Source organism: Triturus cristatus, chromosome 2_2, assembly GCF_964204655.1.
Source record: "Triturus cristatus chromosome 2_2, aTriCri1.1, whole genome shotgun sequence".
Lineage (NCBI taxonomy): Eukaryota > Metazoa > Chordata > Amphibia > Caudata > Salamandridae > Triturus > Triturus cristatus.
The window spans coordinates 557,589,262-557,602,889 of record NC_140582.1 but is presented as its reverse complement, the minus strand read 5'-3'; positions in this window follow the sequence as shown (position 1 = coordinate 557,602,889).

Sequence of the window (13,628 nt, the reverse complement as noted above, 5' to 3'; positions counted from 1 at the left end):
TAGTACTCAGAGTCATCATAGCGGAGGCAGGGATAAGATTTTTGAAACCGTACAGATCGAAGGATAATTGGTGGTAAAAAAAATAGCATTTGGAAACCAACAATAGTTCAGGAAAAATATGGGGCAGTAAAAGTTATGGAATAAGAAATATTATTAAAAACAAGAAGACTTACTGGGGCCAGCAGAGGAGCCCTCAGCGGTGTCCTCCTGGTGGTGTTGTTCCTGTCCTGCCGACTGCCCAGTCCCTGTTGGTCTGCCCCTGGGTGCTGATGAACAGGAAAGATATAAGAAAGAGACAAACATTGATGGATGGTGTCAAACAAATACAATATTTTTCAACAACGGTCAAAAAACACTTATGTAAACAACAATTGCAATAACTACATTGACCGATCTCATCTGGTTAACATGTAATATCGGGGGATTCGCAGTTCGACTACTTAAGTTACTATTTATCAACAGTAATCCAGTCTTCCATTCTGATTCCAGAAAACTAAGTTACAACTAAGCCTAAGTACAACGTACCACCCAACCTAGCCCACCTATTCCAGGCATGCCAATTGTACATTTATGCATTTCCACTGTATTCCTCAACAATGCGTATGGTCAAATCATTGAGGACACATGAACATGACTACATTTTTTGTATACACCAAATTATGGTTTGATTGATGCTGATCTGCTACTGCTAAGTAACTGCTAAGCCTACCACCACTCATTGAACAAACTAGAAAAGGTTCTAAAGACTGCCGTACTAGCAGCACGTCACGTAACTGAGTGAGGGGGCATCGCGCATACCACTAACAAAGTAGAAGCTCATACAAAGTAGTGTACCTAAACATCAATCCGCCCCTATTTATTAGTGACGGGACAAAGTAAGGAGTGGACCAGAGTCACTGTAGCATTACGTAACTTAATTTCTCTAAAATAAACTCGTAAAGAATCACGGTAAGCAAGCGCAAACGCAAAGCTGCAAACAAGTAAGATTAGTAGTAGCGCAGAAGAGCACCATAATCACAGAAGACTTTTAAACGTTATTAACCTGGAATGTATTGTAAGCAGCAACATTCTAGCTGGTTGGAAGGAAAAAAAATATTCGCAATATATAACACAGAGCAGAAGAACAGACACAAAGTTGTAGTAATTAAATATGTACTCACCAAGCCCCGGGACCTCCAGTCCTAGCAGGTCCAGCAGGTCCTGCTCACGGTCCAGGATGTCGGACCACCGGTGCGTCAGCTGTGACTGGGTGTGCCGGACCCCAGAGATGCGTGACACTGCACGGCGCACCTTCCCCCACTGCTGCCGACGCTCCCGGAGGCCGTACCCGGACCCAGGCCTGCCACCTGCTGCCAGGGTTGAGGGGAGGTGGCACTGCACAAAGAAAATTAGTGCAGCCAACTCCTCCTCCCCAAATAAGACCCGTGCCTGCACCCCTTGTGGGCGCTGCCTTCCGCAAGGAAGGCGGTCGCGGCTCTGGCTGCGCCGGCGAACAGCCCTACCCTTGGACATGGTTCTGGGGACGGGGCGGGAAAGAAAAGGTAAAATAAATAAAGGAGTAAAGGAAATAAATAGCAGGCAATAGAAAGAGGAAAAAGTAGCTAAAAAACAAACAAAAAATAGACAAAAACCAAAAATATAGAAGCAGGAAAATAGTTAGAGAAATAATAAGTAATAAAGATCCCAAAAAAGTGGCTATAAACAAAGGATTGAAAGGATTTTGGGAGGATTGAAAATCAGGCCCCAGAACCATGCAATAGAGTGAAAAACAAGATGGCCGCGCCCATTGCGACCACGTGAGCAAGTTCGCGCGATATTTTCTCCCCGAACAAGCAAAAAGCAACACGATCAAGTAAAAGCGGTCGCGAACAGGAAATTTCGGCCGCGAACGGGCGCGAACATGCATTGCGCGACCCGGAACAGGAAGTAAGCATCGCGAGAGGGCGGGACAAGTGAAAACAAGATGGCCGCGCCCTTGAGCAACCGCATGGGTAAGTTGGCGACCCGCGATCACGCAAAAAATACCGCGAACAGGCGGGAAAAAAACTTCCGCGTCTTCACGATATTTCCGGCGTGTTTGCGGAGATTTTGAGCATTTTCGCGATAATTTGCGAAAGTTAATTTCGCAAATTCCGCCCACCCCTAGTGGAAAGGGACATTGTAATCCCTACGGTGGTGCATGGCAGGCACCATCAACATGGTAGGGACTACAAGCCCCTCCACCACACCGGTGGGCTTAAGGAGCCCGTCAGATGCGTGCTGGTCGGACTTTCCGAACGCCATCACCTCACCTGCCATTGCAATATGGCGGGCAGGAAACATGTCGCTAATGGCTTGGAGACCACCACCGACAGCCTGTCAGTGGCAGTCTCCCTGCCATCATAATCGGCTGCTAAATATTTTTCAAAAACACATGAAACTAATTTAACTAAAATATCAATTTAAAAATTTTTTAAAAAATTACAACTTCAACATTTTTACAAGGATATTAAAAACAAAACCTTATTTCGATATTCCTGACCTCAATATTACATGCCATGATATTTTTGTTACACGATATTTTAAACTCAATATTTAGGTCCTACAATATTATTTATTTGATATTCTCTCTAAATACCGTTGACAACCATAGGCTCATTCTATGGAATATCTCAAACAGAGAGACTGGAGCAATTCAATGTGACATTGAAGATTCCAAGTCTTTCAGAGGGATTTATCTTTATCTAAAAACCATCTGTCAGCGTGCACTAACATTGTGCTTAGAACCCAGCAGGAGCGATTCACTTTTCCTTTTCTCACCACTTTCCTCATGACCACATACACAGGAATATGGAAGCGAGTGGTAGCAACAGGAAAATGGGATTGAGAACCCAGAGAAAAAAAGCCAATAGACTAAACCACTCTGACTCAACACTTCCAGTCATTGGTGTCGGCTGGCTGTAGTAGATCTCTAAAGACAAAGAGATATCTTTAGTAAGTTGCCATGAACGTTCTATACTTAACTTCAGTAGTAAATTGATGTATCTTGGGTATGTATTTGTGTAATCATCTACCCAACTTTAGTGTAGTTCTTGAAACTGAACATACAAATACTAAAAAATTATCCTTATGTAAAGAATAACTGCCTCAAGCTCCATCACTATGCACCCTCTGTCGAAAATGAGTTAGCTATTATGCTATTCCTTCTCTAGCATATGCTCTATATATACATAATCCTATTACCATATGCTTTGACACATGAGTACATAGTCTTGGATTAATTGTCGTTCCAGTTCTGTCACAAAAAACCTTCATGTGAAATGCAACAAACCCACAGTACCATTAGAGTTCACATTAATATTCACAATTGTCCAAAGTTTTTTTTCCCTTAACAACACTTAGGGGCCGATTCTGATTCCGGCCGCAAAACGAACCGACCGACACGGACCTGGACCGGATACCGACCGACACGAACCAGCGCTGTACAACCCGTGCAGTACGATGCAACGTGTGTGAATTACAACCGACACGTACGGAATGCAAGCCGTATGAGCCGTAGGGAAAATAGTGATCCGGCCAGAAAACCGACGCGAATTTCACCGACCGACACGTACCCGGAATGAACCCGACCGACCCGTAGCCGTGATGTCCGATCCACGCAGTACGATGCAATGCGCGGAAACTCAGACCGACTCGCACGGAGACCAAGCCTCACGACCGACACGCATAGAAAACCGGGCCCACAAGCAATAGAGAGCTTCGCGACCGACGCGTATGAAACACAGAAGATAGGCAGCATGAACGAGGCGGAGAAGCCCGCACGAGACAACATCAGCGTCCGTATCCGTCAGATGAACCTCTCCTTCATGCCTACAAAACCCAAAGGAAAAAAGACAAAACAAGCAATGACAAACCCAATGAATACCAAATAAAAAAAACCTGGGACAAAGACACACCCACAACTCCAAATATATAAAGGACTACCATCACTACCATCATCCCTTGCAAACAGGAGACACAGCCAGCAGCAAACACCATTACACAGCAACCACAGACACACTCACAACTCACCCATCAAACAACTCACACACCATCAGCACCTCATCCAACATCACACACACATACAGCGAGCAAAACCAACACCAACCCACCCTCACTTGCACCCTCACACACACATCACTCACCACCACCACCCATCACCATGCCCCCAAAGAAGAATCCAAAGTTCACAGGTAGTGAGTTAGAAGTGCTGGTAGACGAGATCATCAGAGTAGAGCCACATTTGTTTGGTACATTGGTCCAAAGGACCCCCATGTCACAGAAAACAAAGATGTGGGCGAGGATTGTAGACAAGGTGAACGCACAAGCACCAGCAAGGTGCACAAAGGACGATATCCAGAACAGGTGGTATGACGTGCGCAGGAGGGTCAAGAAACTCATCGAAAAAGATCACGCCCTGAGTCAGTGCACCGGCGGTGGCTCTCCTGCCAAACCAGTCTACTTCAGGACCTGGGAGGAGAAGGTGCGGGACATCCTACCACCAGAGAGCTTCCATGTGCTAACAGACATACCAAAGCCTGGTGAGTACACAAACAACATACCCAAGATTGTGTGGCAATGGAACAGTGAAACCATGCACCACAAGCAAAGGTACACTAACCAATACATAATCAACCCAAGATGTGTATGCCAGTCAGACAAACACAATATCTGCCATCTCATAGTGACTTGGAACTGTGTCATGACATGCACCAACCTACAAACAAATAGAGCAAGGCAGTGGCACAATGCTAAATAGACACTGCCAGACAGTTTGCCACCACAAACACACTACCTCACAGTGCAGCTGACTGACAGGAAGGAATTGTGGGGATGCAGGTGAAGTGAGTGTATCCAAAAGCATGATGGGGTTTGAAGTCACAGATAATGCTCCCCCTCAAAATTGTCCTATCAAGACCTCTCAGAAACATGCCCACATCACAGGGAGTGGAAAATGACTGGCAAGATGGCTGACACTGGGTCCTGCTGTGGGGAGCACAAGGCCCTGCTAGGGCATGTGCGCAAATCAGAAGCAGAACACCACTGACTGACATCCTGAAAGACAACTTGCATGCCCTCCAATGGAAGCACGTTTCATGGTGGGATGTTTGGCCGGGTGGGAAGGAGGACTGACTGCTCTCACCATACTTACCAGCATGTGGAGACACACACCCCTCAACACAAACTCCACACAACTCACCGGGTAAAATGCATTGACTCACACCTCTGTGAAACATCATCAAAAGACACCCCGTACTGGGTGCAGCTGTGTGAAGCACAGGGGTTCTCTTTGGACTTGTAGCCAAACAAACACCAGGATTTCACAGTCAGCCATCTTGCCATTGCTGTCACACCCCCTCACAGGGAAGCAGAGTCAAGAGGGAGGAAGTATGGGCATGCTGGGAAGGGGGGTGTAGCCAAGAGCATGATGGGAGTCGCAGTCACAGACAATCTACACCCACTCACATGGCCCAGCAAGCATACACTGAACCATGCTCGCCTCATAGGGAGTGGGAAGGGACTGACAAGATGTCTGACACTGGGCTCTGTTGTGGGGAGCACAAGGCCCTGCTGGGAAATGGGCTACAACAAACACCAGGACTTCACAGTCAGCCATCTTGTCATTGCTGTCACACACCCTCACAGGGAAGCAGAGTCAAGAGGAGGAAGTATGGGCATGCTGGGAAGGGGGGTGTAGCCAAGAGCAAGATGGGAGTCGCAGTCACAGACAATCTACACCCACTCACATGGCCCAGCAAGCATATACTGAACCATGCTCGCCTCACAGGGAGTGGGAAGGGACTGACAAGATGTCTGACACTGGGCTCTGTTGTGGGGAGCACAAGGCCCTGCTGGGAACTGGGCTACAACAAGCACCAGGACTTCACAGTCATCCATCTTGCCATTGCTGTCACACTCCCTCACAGGGAAGCAGAGTCAAGAGGGAGGAAGTATGGGCATGCTGGGAAGGGGGGTGTAGCCAAGAACATGATGGGAGTTGCAGTCATAGACAATCCACACCCACCCACATGGCCCAGCAAGTTCCAACTGAACCATACTCGCCCCACAGGGAGTGGGAAGGGACTGACAGGATGTCTGACACTGGGCTCTGTTGTGGGGAGCACAACGTCAAGCTGGGACATGGGCAACAACAATATCAAACTCTGTCTTTGACAAGCTGGGAAAAAGCAGTGTACAGGCAGGTATCTGTTCGTACAGTAGAAAATGTCATGTTTGTGAACCATCGATGCATGTAGAAACATAACTCATATCGTGTGTCTCTTCCAAACACAGGTGGTGCTGGGGACCCAGCACCAAATGAAGAGGATTCCCAGGCCCAGACTCTGATGGACACTGAGCTCTCTGGTTTGACTCTGTCCTCTTCGGATGACGACGACCAACCTGGCCCCTCCGGTGTGAGTCATCATGCAGCACCAGCAGCATCAACATCTGTACCCCCTGTACCCATGCCTCCAGCATCTGGAAACCGACAGGGCACCCCCGCCAGCACGGACAGACCAAGGCCACTGACACGGACATACTCCAATGCCTCCACCAGATCAACACAAACCTGTCCACACCTCCCTATGTGGCCACAACATCTGTTGCAACACCATCTGCCAGCGCCACAGGGAGGGAAGAGGACTCTGGCGGAGAGTCCCCTGCACCGCAGAGGCCTGCACCTGAGGATCCGCCCCCCAGGAAGAAGAGGGGTCGTCTGAAGAAGGACATGTGAGAGGCAGATGTTCCAGCACATCTCCCAGGGCCTCTAAACCTGTTCTGGACAATGTTCTTTGTGAGCAAACCTGTTCACCTTGTTCAATCGCACACAACTCGCCCACATGACATGGAGGGTTCATGTTGGGCCAATGTAGCAGATGACTGTGGACTTTACTCTGGACATTTCATCTAGCAGCACTTCCAACTCTAATGTGAACTTTGGATTTCAAAACCAATGTACAGCACCCACCATCCTGTGCACTTTCCTCACACATGTTCGAAAATAAACTCACCAGTACATCATACTTGCCTCTGTTGTGATTCCAAATTGTCATGTGTCATGGAGATGTCGATCTGCTACACAACACAGTGCATGCCAAATACTGCAACAATGTGACCACCGTTAGGTGAGTCATGGTAATGTGACACATGTAAGGAAGACACACCACTATGGCAACACAACACATACTCACCATGGCCATGTTACTCATCCCACACAATGATGTTGACTTGAAACACATTGGTATGCACAACCACAACACCTATCCACAGTCAGTGGTAACAAGTCCACAGGTGAGGTAAGCAAATGTCAGTCAGATGTGGGAAGACAGACAATACACCTAACAAAGCATAGCAGAGGTTCATTACACATCAGCAACATGTTTATTCAAAAATAGTTGCAAGGCAATTGTACGTTACGGTGGACACGCGGCCACAGAGTTTCTGAGAATTGTAGTCCAGGGGTGTGTGGCACATCACTTGATGTCAATTGACTACTCCTACACTGGTGTCAGATTCTGGGTGTTGGGGGGTAGTGTTGAACATACAACAGGCAAATTACCCTGTGAAGGACAGACACAAGACACAGTCAAAAGCACAGCAGAACAGGAGAGAAATGCAATACACATGCACAAAACATGTCGCAAGAAACCTACACAAAAACAAGTTAGCAGTACTACCCTATTGTGGAGTACACACCACCTGAATGGACACATCACTGCACGCATCCAGTTAAGTGGCACACAGACACACTCAGACAGCAACATAGCAGCCACACATTCCAGGCTAACTCCATACATTGACATAACAACCCTGGAAACTCACATTCAGGTGAAGAAGTTGTTGATGAGCTGTGAGCGGACGTCACCCTCATCCTCATCATTACTGGCATCTTCGCCCAGGCCGGGATCCTCCACAGGTGCCGGACGTTGGTCATCGGCATCGTCATCCTGGATGAGAGGCACCTTCTTCCACACTGCCATGTTGTGTAGCATGCAGCATACAAGGATTATTTGCACACCTTTGCAAGTTCATATGGGAGAGCCCCTCCGGTCTTGTCCAGGCAGTGAATTTCCGCTCAATCACCCTCCTGCTCCGACCATGTGCCTCATTGTAGCGCATCTCGGCTGGTGTCACAGGGTTCTGGAGGGGTGTCAGCAACCACGACATGTTGGGGTATCCGGAGTCACCTACACACACAAAAATGAACAAGTAGCTGAGTTTTGTAGGAGTGCGGAATACAACACTGACAAACACACACAATGATAAACACTCAGTACACACCGACAAGCCAGGCATGCTGAGCTGACATCTGTGACATCAGTGTTGATATGTGACTACTCCTCATTATGTAGGCATCATGCGCAGAACCAGGGAACCGTGCACACACATGTGTGATAGACATGTCTGCAAGACATACCACCTGAGCATTGATTGAGTGGAAATGTTTCCTGTTCCGGTATGCCTGCTCATGTGCCTGTGGTGGTATCAGGGCCACATGTGTCCCATCAATAGATCCAATGACGTTAGGCATCCTCCCCAGTGTATAAAAGGCATCCTTTATTTCAGGGAGTTCAGCTGGGCTCGGGAACTTGATGTACAGGTCTAGGAAATGCAACATCCCCTCCAAGACATCGCGTAGCACCCGACTAAACATAGTTTGCGACATACCACCAGCTGTAGCTACAGTGTACTGGAAGGTACCAGTAGCAAAGAAGTGTAGGGCTGCCATCACCTTCACCTCTGGGGTCAGTGCTGTAGGGTATGTCAGGCCAGGTAGCAGATGTGGCACCAACTGCTCCGCCAACTCCTCAATCAGTGGCCTGGTGAAGCGGATGCAGTCGCGTTCCTGCATGGTTGCAAGGTCTGAGAGCGGTTGATGGACAGCTGGTGCCCTGCAGAACAGAGATGAACAAAGGAAGATTGTCGGTTCATCCACCCATGTGGCCATGACCAGGCTCAATATCACATGATAGATCATGATATTACACAATGTACTGAGGTGGGTGCTGTTGGGCATGGACACATATGTCACTTACATGACCATCACCTCACATCTCAATTCCACATGTCCACATGTAGTGCAATGGCCAATCATCTGGCTGTGTCACCCGACCTATGTACTGCTGTGACGTTACAAACACACACCACAGTGACAAGTGGGGCCTGATGTCTCCCAGGCATCACAGATCTTTGCCATGCAGAAACCCAGGGTCCTTGTATTGCCACATCGACACTGGCATGGACATAGCGTATCACGTACACACCACAAGCCAAGTGTGAGTCCCACAGGTAGTGGCCTCTGTTGTCCCTGCAGGCCCTACATGTACGTCTCTTAGACACACACACACCATCAAGGTTGATGCATATACCACATGGATGTGGAGACTGTCACCCATTGGGCACATTTGATCAGACACATCTGAGACACAACATGCACACAGACTGTGGGTGCACATCAATATTGTGGCGACAGGTCTCACTGTGACGTACATGCCATCACCCCCAGGACTCAGGGTGCATGTGACATGGCCCACACATCGCCAACATGAAACTGTGTCCGTGACTCATGCGCATTACTGTACATTTGCACATCACAGTGGTAATGTGCACGGCACACAAAGGATTCTGCCCCCATGTACACGTGCACAGCCTGGGAGTGGCTGCACAAAAGTGTCACCCAACAAACCAAATGTGTCCCCCCCAAAAGCCCAGGGAATGCAGCGTTACATGCCATGGGACACTGTGTGGCCAATGCTGTAGTGTGGTAGGTGTGCACAGGTGTCCCTGGCAAGTAATTGTGTGTTGAATCCGTCGAATAGTCACACCAATGAAGTCCGATGCGGGTGACAATGCGTACGCATTGCATGGTTCATGACCGAGCCGTGCGTAAGCTTTGCCATTAAGTGCAATGAGGTTTGACGCAGGTGACAATGCGTACGCATTGCACGGTTCATGACCGAGCCGTGCGTACGCTTTGCCATTGACTGCAATGAGGTCCGACGCGGGTGACAATGCGTACGCATTGCACGGTTCATGACCGAGCAGTGCGCACGCTTTGCCATTGAATGCAATGAGGTCCGACACGGGTGACAATGCGTACGCATTGCACGGTTCATGTCCGAGCCGTGCGTACGCTTTGCCATTGACTGCAATGAGCTCCGACGTGGGTGACTATCATGCATAAGCATCGGGCAGGCATGGTCCGAGACAGGCGTACGCCTTGGCCATCGAATCTTATGGAGACGGGTGCAAGTGTATTGTCAAACTACGCGTTGTACAGTCAGTTGACCGAGCCAGGCGCACCCATTGGCTCTGGACTGTCATGGAGATGGATGCGGATTCAAAACTTGTACGAGTTGTGCGCTGGAAATTCAGTTGGATGCCTACAACAATGTTGCAATTACTAGTGTTTCATGAAGGTGAAGATTTGAACGATGCGGAAGGCATGTACGAGTCGTACTTTTCCATGGATTGGCCAGATTCATCGAATGCAACCGTGTTGGACTTATCACTTGGGACACATGGCACAGATTCTGCCTCTGCAGCACAGATATAAGCCTGGCTGTCCCCCAGGGAGCTCACTTGCCTGCACTACATGCTACTGGACCACATCCCTGCTACCACTGCTGCTGTCTCTGCATCCTCTGGCTCCTGCTATGGCACGTACTCTGGAGAGGGCCCCAGCCTTCACTGAGGAGGAGAACCAGGCCCTCCTGGATGGGCTCCTTCCACAGTACAGCAAGCTGTATGGGAAACCAGGGGAGCAGGTGAGTGTGCAGTCCACTGCCTTCCTAATTGTGCATGTTGTCTGACTAGCAGTACTAGCAGTGTGTACACCAGTGGCAAGCATTCTCAATGACTACTTTCCTCACCCAAAGTGTGTAGGTACATGTAATGAACAGGTGTCCTGCTGCTAAAGTGCATTAGTGCAAGCTTAAACTTCCCAGGCATTGTTAACATGTCAGACATGCAGGTGATTTGTCCTTCCCCATGATTGCACTACCTGTGTAACTCATTTCCCTTGGTGATGATGACATGTATCTCCAAATGTGTGCAGCACAAATATGGGGCATGTGTGTTAATGTACTTTTAACTTTGTCATCCTCACAGGTTGATGCCCACCTGAGGCAGGAAATATGGCTGACCATCGCCCGGGCAGTTCGTTCGGTGGGGGTCTACAAGCGCCGGATCCACAACTGCCAGAAGAGGTGGCAGGACCTTCGGGGCTGGACCCGGAGGATAGCTAGAGTCCAGCTGAAGCTGTTACCTCCACGCAGGAGGGCCAGACACCGGACCCTGACCCCCCACATGCTCCGGATCCTGGCGGTGGTCTTCCCGGACCTGGATAGGCAGCTGAAGGCCAGACAGCAGCAGGAAGGGGGTAAGTCCATGCCTAATCTGTGTAGTATGTCTGACATGCTAATTGCAGTCTGTTGGCCTGGTCACACTTCCACATTATGTAGGTCTTGTAGTCCAATACTCAGGTCCCACAATTGTGTGATGCACCCTCCTGATCTGTTCCACAGGTGTGGCCCCTACAGTCTGTTGCTTGTGTCACTAAGGCACTGTGTCCCTGAAGTCAGCTATGCTTCAGCTACCGGACAGCATCTGTTCCAGTGACTCATTTGTGTGTTTCATGGGTGGTTCAATTGTTTGCCCAATGCCTGAGATCTGACCTGTGATCTGTGTGTGCCCTTGAGATGTGTTCCAATTGCTGGTCTGACTCGCCACATGTGGCTGGGGTATTCCAAACAAACCCATTGAAGGAGATTGGCATCTACTGCATAGTTGCCCCCAACTTTTTGCTGATGTTTTTACTGTTTTTTGACTCTAGCCAGGCTGTGACCCTGCTATCCAGGACCCCAGCCTATCTGCTTCCTCTCTAAACTGATGTGAGTACCCTAGGTACATACCAATTGGATACTGAGGTCACCCTGTGAGCCCCTTGTAGATGATACCCTAGGTACCCAGGGCATGGGCCCCTCAGAGGCTTACCAGGGGCTGCAGCACTTATTGTGCCACCCCTGGGACAGCCATACAAACTGACACCACCAGACCACTGCTGTAGTCTGGGTAAGGTGGTGCTTGCACCCCTTACAGGGATATAGGTAGCCTGTATCCCCCCTAATACAACACATATATACTCATAAGTCACCCCTATGGCAGGCCTTGCTAATCCTACAAGGCAGGGTGCTGCGATATGTGTGAGGGGGACCCCCTACATGAGTAGGGCCCCTCAGCAACTTTTGTTACCCTAGGTTCGAGGTTGTTTGTAGTGCAGCCAGACCATATACTCTTAAGTACATTATAATCAATCGTGGTAAAATGATAACTTGAGAATGACTGCACCAAACCATGTTGTGTTAGGTGTCAAACAACTTGGAATACTACGCCACCAGTCCTGGCGGCGGGGTAGCATTCCACCCTTCTAGAGGGTCGACATGGCAAAAGCGGTTGATTTAAGGAACCAATTTAAAAGAGCACACGTAGTACAAAATGGAGGCTACCAGCCACCCACACGATTCTGGCTGCCTGTTGCTGGGCAGAACTCCAGCCCAGGCAGCTGGACAATAGGGATCCTGTTGCATGGAGGTGTCATCATCTCCCCAGTCAGACTTTGTGGATTAGAACTGGGTGGGTGCACTTTAGAAATCCTTTCAGAGTTGCACGTAGGCACATTTGTTGCCTACTTCTGCATACACCACTTCAAACCGGTTCAGGGGCATCCTGCCCCTGCTCTGGCGTGAAGGTAAACAAAGGGAAGTGGGTGTAGCCACCCTTTCCCGCCTCACCACCCATTGGTGGACTCAGGAATGACCCTTCACCTTTCTTTGCAATAAAGGTAGGCCCCTGGTCCCTGAGACTTTAGATTACACTTGGACCTGCAAATACTACAGAATCATTGACCTTCGACTTGCTGCTGCCCAGCTCACGGAAGAAATCTCCCTTGGGGTAAAGGAGTTACCCCCCCTGCTTGGCAGGCACCTAAGCTCTGCAACTGACCCAGTTGGCACTCTGCTGCTCCTACGGACAACGAAGACTTCTGCCATGACTGAGATGGGTTTCCAGGCATCCTAGAGGCCAGTGAGTGTGCTCAGTAAAACTGAGTACCGTGGACCCCGTGGGTGCCGCAATACCTGACACCTCGACAAAATGACACCATCTTGCACTGCGCCCTGCCCTTGTATTCCACGAGGCTGTGCATTGGGCTACTGTTAGCCCCACCGATGAGCATCATCTGTGCCAAAGCTTGAGGCCCCAGCTCAACCGAGCGTCCCGTGGGCCTTGCTTGAAGCACGCAGCTCAACCACCTTTTGCGATCCCTTGTCTCTTGACTCGTGGGTCCTCTGAAGGGCTCATCTTTGATTTCAAGGGCTCCCCTGGTTGCTCCAGGCCTGCTCTTCCATCTCCTAGCTGGAGAACCCTCTCAGACCTCGCTGGTCTGCACCTGAGCTGTTTCTTACATCTTGCGTGGGTTGCGGTTGCCAGTGCTTGTTTGCTCCTAACCCGACTTCAACGCCACAGCGACCTTCAACCTTCGTGGGACAGCCATCCTCCAGCAGCTGGCCTTCCTTGATGCCTCCTGGACCTCGGGGCTGCAGAATCCA